Consider the following 7057-nt stretch of genomic DNA (forward strand, 5'->3'; position numbering starts at 1 on the left):
CATTGCTTGAATTTCGAATCGTCACTTTAACAAGTAAGTACATAGTTATTTTAATCTTACACATAGATATGAAGTAATTAATATAAATTATGTGCTATGTCTGCATATTATCTGTGTTCTTGATATCTATGTTGGATGAAAAAATTATACATGTTTTATTCGATTTAAACTATATACGTATTTTATACCTATTGTGATGGGTAAAGATGGGTAGATTAGAGATGAGATTTGATAAACCCTGGCAGCAATGGACTTCATGTCTATTCCTTAGGATAATCCTTAGGAATAAATATTAAGGAATAAATGATTCTTAGGGAAGATACTTAAGAATAAAGAAGATAATAGGGATGGGTAATTGGGTTAATTGTTTGATGATTAAACATAATAATTATATTATTATGGGTTGAAAACCCTATGTACTCCCCAGGTTTCCCAACCTGACCCACTCAGTGTATTTGAATAACAGGTGTCGATACGAATCTGCATTACGCTGAGATATTAAAGGACATGTAGATCACTAGTGTAAATGAATGTAAGGTCTGTTTATGGTTATGTTTCTATATTGACGATGACATCCCAAAGTTTTAATATAACAAAATACATTTCTTCGTAAATGCTTTGATAATGTATTTATCATGCTTTTCTGGGAACAAATTCCACAACATTATTCTTTAAAAATGAATACTCTAATTTTCAAATAACCATAAATAAAATTTTTAAAATGACCGTGAATTTGGGGATGTCACAGTTTGTTACGACAATCGAAGTAAAGAACTTATCTTAAGTTAAGTCTATTTAAGAAGGAGCAGGAGTCTCCAATTAGGATCGAATTTGTAACTCGAAGGTTACAATTGAAAGTCCAACATAGTATGAAGAGCGAGTGCAAGATTGAGCACCGCCAGAAGTCAAGAGTTAAATACTCATTTGAAAGGACATAAGAGTTATGGCTATTGCCTAGGATGAAAAGATAACGTGTGGAGTCATTACATAAGCCCTAATTTGTTGATGATTCTAGGAGGTAATCATCCTAAGGGGAGATAATTGTAATGCCTGCAGATTTGGGCTAGTAAATTTAGAGATAATAAGCGTTAAAAATGAATTTTTGATAGAAGATTATTTAGAATAAATAATCTTAACCATAGTATAGTGTATGTCACAGGGATTCCGTGCATATAAAGAACGTTGAAATCCGACTTATAACGAAGAAGTTATGACCCGTCGAAGTTTTGTGACAAAACCGTCACGACGACGCGTATCGTATGAAGTGAATTTTTGATAAGCTACTTTTTAGCCTTATCAATCTAAACGAAAGTCATACTATATGTTAAATCGAGAACATACATAAGAAGAATGTCCAAATCTGACTTCGTTTGAAGAAGTTATGATTTTCTAAGATTTAGCGTAGCAATACACAACCCGGAAATCAAATTTTAGATCGATCGATTTTTAGCCGACACAACCTAAATGAGAATTAAAGATCTCGTTAATACGTGCTCAATGATATGATGACAGTAAAAGATGGACATCGGATGACAAAGCTATGGATTTTTAACGGACTTTAATTGTCTAAGCCTGTTAAAATATGACTTTAAAAATAAATTCAAAATTAGTCAATGGTGTCTAAACAAAAGTTGTAGATCATGTCGATACCTACACGTGGATATAATTAACGTCAAAAACGGAGCCGGTATGCGAAAGTTACGGATTTTAGAAGATAATTAATTTTGGGCGAAATCTGTGAGTGACATGTGGCGTGATCTGGGACACAGCTTCTTCCTCACAGCTTGGAATGAGATGGAGACACGTGGCATCCGAATGCCCAGTGTTCAACTCTTGAACGCCCCACATTCGGCTTTCAGAAAGACTATAAATAGAAAGCGCAAATCACTCCATTCTTCACACATTTCTCACCCATTCTCACCCATACACCCCAAAGACCTCTTCTCCTTTTCCTATCACTTCCTAAGTGTTAGTAGGGAGCCCCAAAGCGCCAGAAGGCCATGAGAAGAAGAGCTTTCGACTCAGAAGTTCTGCCCTTGCAGAGCCCGGTTCCTCGCTAAAACCCACAGTAAGTGAGTTATGCTTACCATACTTTAAGTATAACTTATGTTTATGTTCATTATCGTTATTATGAACCTATAAAAAAGATTTATCAGTGATTCAAAGTCGTTATACTTATTAATCTACTTACGAGGATGATGTCTAGGTTGTGATTTAGGGAGGTGTTTAAAGTGGGATTTCCAAACAGTATACTTCGTATACCAAACGGACCCTACCTCCAACATGATCCTATCTTGTTGTTCCTTACTTGATAGATCATGAAAGTAGACTTTAAGTTAATGATGAATCTAGACTAATAATTAGTCGTAATAAATATTATACTAGAACGTAGTGATAATAATACTAGGTTTCATCAAAGGAAAAGACAACTGTTAGAAGCGAAGCGCTACCCAAATTTCAAGTCATTACTTTAACATGTGAGTGCATAGTCCCTTTCATGAACATGATTTTAATACAAGTATTAATTAAAGTATTAAATATATGTTTGTGTGTGAAATATTTGATATTGCCTGAAATACGTCTTAAGAGCATATCTGACAATATATGACGATTTAGGATACATAGTAAACATAAATTAATTAAGAGGAACATTGGGTAGTATCTTCTTATGAGTACGAGTGAGATATACATGGAGGGTAGAACTTTAAATTTTATGATTGATCCGAGAGCATGGATTAGACATACTCATTCGTCCCTAATCCGAGAGTATGGAGTGGGCATAATTATTCATCATTGATCTGAGAGCATGGATTAGACATACCTGATCCATAAGTATGGATTAGATAAAGTTATTAATTTTAGATCTGAGAGTATGGATCATGTTGTTGTGAGGATCGACGAGGGTGGGTAAAATTGCTTATGTGAGGTGAAATTGTATATTGCGAGTTCTAATATATATATATATATATATATATATATATATATATATATATATATATATATATATATATATATATATATATATAACATCCCGAATCCCAAGAATAATATTTATATATATTTTATGAGTTGATTGAACAACTCGACGAGTTGGATGCCCCAACTCGTCGAGTAGAGACGGCTTTGGCCACGTGGGTTTTATAGCCAACTCGACGAGTCGGAGGGACCAAATCGACGAGTTGGCGCTGTGAGAGGAAACCCTAAATCTTCAGGGTTGGGTCCTATTTAAAGGACCTTAAGCCCTCATTTCCGCTTCACCAGCCACCATACTCCCCTGTGTGAAACCCTAATCGTCTATATTGATCTAAGAGAGAAAGAAAGCTATTCTTTCGGCATTTTAGTGCACTAGTGGAAGAGAATAGAAGAGTATCAGGCAATGAATGAGAAAGCACTGTTGGATCCGATGTTCATCCACTCTTTAGCTTCTGTTGGAAGGTAAAAGTCACCACCTTGATCATCTTTTTATTAGATCTTGTTTCTAGGGAGTTTTAAGGGCTTTTTCCATCTTTCCTTGAGACTTTGATCATTTTGAGCTTGCCAAGAGATTGAGACTTCAGATTTGGACCTTGTGAGGTCCCTTAAGCCCAAAGGTCCAAGCTTTATCAAGCTAGAGGAGAGTTTTAATGCTTAGGACCCTAAATGGAAATGGTTTTGGCATTTCTAGAGTTTGGGGTTGTAAATCTGCCTTAAAACGTTTGAATGAGAAAAGAGACTTAAGGGACTCGCCGAGTTGATGAGCCAACTCGACGAGTCGGCTAGGGGTTTCCCCGACGAGTCTGGACAGGAGTAACTCGGCGAGTTGATGAGACAACTCGGAGAGTTAATTTGGGTTTTCGCGACATTTTTGAAGGAGCGAGGGGACTCGACGAGACACATAGATGCACTTGATGAGTCGAGTCAACATTGATTATTAACCCGAGTGTTGACTTTAGTTGACCTTAGGGTTTGGTCAAGACAAGGAATATAGAGACCATGGAGGGGTAGAATGGTCTTTTACCCATTCCAAGAGATTAGAGAGAGAAAATGACTTGGTTTATTTGGAGTTGTGATGTATGTGTTAATTAGAGATAATTATCATATATGTTAGGCGGGGGCTAGATTGGTGATTCATGTACGAGGTTTATTTGCTTCCTTATGAGGTGAGTCTTCTCACTATACTTACCTATAGTGGTAATCTTTGTGTGGCCGGAGGGTCTTGTGTGCTTATATTGAATATTGTGATATCCTACATTATGTCTTTGTGATTTATGTTGTGTATTATCTTGAGCTTTACTGACTTAGGACCGGAGGGTCCACCCGAGCTGTGGGACCGGAGGGTTCCACTGTTACACATCGACTAGAGGGTCTTATTTGAGATATAGCCATGAGAGGCTAACGAGTTATGAGTGGTATTTTGGGGAACTCACTAAGCTTCGTGCTTACCGTGTTATGTGTTATGTGTTTCAGGTACTTCTTAGGATCACGGTAAAGCACCAACTTGATTATACACACAAGATAGACTTCATGTTTTTGGGGATCCTGGATTTTATCAAAGAGTTTGTGAATTTGTGTTTTTGACAATTTGACAATTGTAGGTTTTGGAATGTGATATTGAGAATTTTGTGGTTTTGAAAATGAAAAAAAAATTGTTTGAAAATTTACGGTATTACAATATATATATATATATATATATATATATATATATATATATATATATATATATATATATATATATGATATAACATTGTAGGATTGAAATCCTTATGTACTCACCAGGCTTCCCAACCTGACCCACTCAGATTATTGTATCACAGGTGGCTATATGAACGATACATTCTATTGAGAGATTCAAGGAGTATTAGGCCACTAGTTTAATTACTATAAGGCTATTTCATTATGCTTATGTTTATGTATTGCCGATGACATCCCAATGTTTTAAATTTTAATACATTTCTTTGGAAATGCTTTGATAACATCTTTATCATGTTTTCTGGGAATAAATTCCACAATACTATTTCAAAAAGGATACTCTGATTTTTAAATAAATATAAATATTTTTTTAAAAAAATGACCATGAATTTGGAGATGTCACACAATTCTTAGGGCATCCCTCTACTAAAAGATAACCAAAACCAGTGGGTCGGCATTGGTGTCTTCAACCCACGGTACAATGAGGCGAAACTCACCTGAATCGAAGAACTTTGAAACACTGCGATACGATACCTTTTCTGCACTGCATGCATCCGTGAATCCAAAAACACAAAAACCAGATAGAATCTTAATTAATAGCCCAAAATCCTCAATTTTGACCCAAAGTCAAACTTGGTCAAAAAGTCAATGGTCAACGAAAGTCAATAATAGTCAAAGTCCAAGGTTACTGAGTACGCCCGACGTACGCGACCTGTTCTCATTCCTCCGTTAAGCACTTTATCCCATAAGGTCTTTTGTCAGAAGCTCAGATCAAGACTCAAAACATCGATTTAAGTTATAAAGTTTCCACCTTTATGACTTTTCATGGCTAGAAAAAAGTCAAAAAGCTAAAACCCTAACTTATTAATCCATTAAGACATCATAACTCTTGCATGGAAGGGATAAAAGGACCACGATCACATTTTTATGATTCCTAATAGCTCCATAAAGGATAAAGTTTCCAACTTTATCCATTAGGATTGTCCAAACAACCAATATGTAGTCTTTAAGTCTCAAAGGGACCAAAGGTGCATATGACTCAACTTAATCCATTAAGTCCAAGTCTCCAACCTTTATATCTGAATCAATATGATGTTTAGATGAATAAAGTTTCCAAATTTATCCATAACAAGGTCACAAGCTTTCAAGATCCAAACTTTAAGCACTTAAGTGACAAGAAGCTCATAACACGCAAAACTAGCTAGACCTAATAAATACATCATCAAGATTCAAGCTTCATACCTCCAAAAGAAAGACCAAGTTTAACAAGGTATGGATCTACAAGCTCCAATGCAACCAACACTTCTACAATGAGCTCCTTCTTCTCCAAGATGCACCAAGAACACTCCAAGGCACTAAAAAACTCAAGTATCTCAAAAATGGGGCTAGGGTTTCGAAATTAGGGTTAGAGAGGATGGAGGCTGAAGGTAACAAGGGTTTGGGATGATTTAAGATCTTTAAATAAGGCCTAAGACTCAAATATTAGGGTTTACATCAGGTTTGTGTACGCCCATCATACTAGGTTGATCCTCTTTGATCATCCTTGCCAGGTATGCCCATCGTACACCATGCACGCCCAACGTACTCGCCTTAACCCAAAACATTCTTATCTTCTAACGGTCATAACTTCTTGGTTCTAACTCCGTTTTCGATTATCTTTATATCTACAGAAAGGTATTGAAGGGCCCTACAATATTATATAGATATCTTAGACTAAAAACATCTAGGACAAAATTCATATTTCGTGCAAGACCCTAGCCTATGGGTTTCCCTTTTTTACCATTTGGTCCAAAACACAATTCAAAGGTATTGAAGGACCCTAGCCTCCTTCCAAAAGTTCTACAAATTACCTCCTTAAGGCCCAAAGCCTTTACACAATCAACTTCCAGTCCATGACCCTGAACTAAGAAGTGACAGGAAACAAGATGTTACAGTTCTCCCCAACTTTTCGTCCTCAAAATCAGCTTTCTCTTCTACTTAATGATGCAACTCCTCACATCAACCAAGCTGTCTAAAAATATGTAGATTTGATCGGCTCAAAACCTTCTTGGCCAGAGGTCGTCATGCTAATCAAGCACATAAGTGCACCATCGCGACGAAAACCAACTGGTTACATACTAAACTGGGCCACGCTCCTACTCAGATCTAATAGCACTGCTTAGCTATCTACTGTCAACACTCAGGCTCACCCCCAATCCACTAACCAACAACAACACTCGGTTCTACCCCCGATCTACTAACCAACAACACCACTCGGGCTTACCCCTGATCTACTAGCTAATAACAACACTCGTAGCCTAACAAGACACATATTGATCCCAACAAGACTTAACCGACCCGATTCGGCCCCTGGATTGTGACTCGGAATTTTAAGCCCTAATCAGAACAG

This window comes from Lactuca serriola, chromosome 4 (assembly GCF_051521515.1).
Source record: "Lactuca serriola cultivar US96UC23 chromosome 4, Lser_US96UC23_V15, whole genome shotgun sequence".
Lineage (NCBI taxonomy): Eukaryota > Viridiplantae > Streptophyta > Magnoliopsida > Asterales > Asteraceae > Lactuca > Lactuca serriola.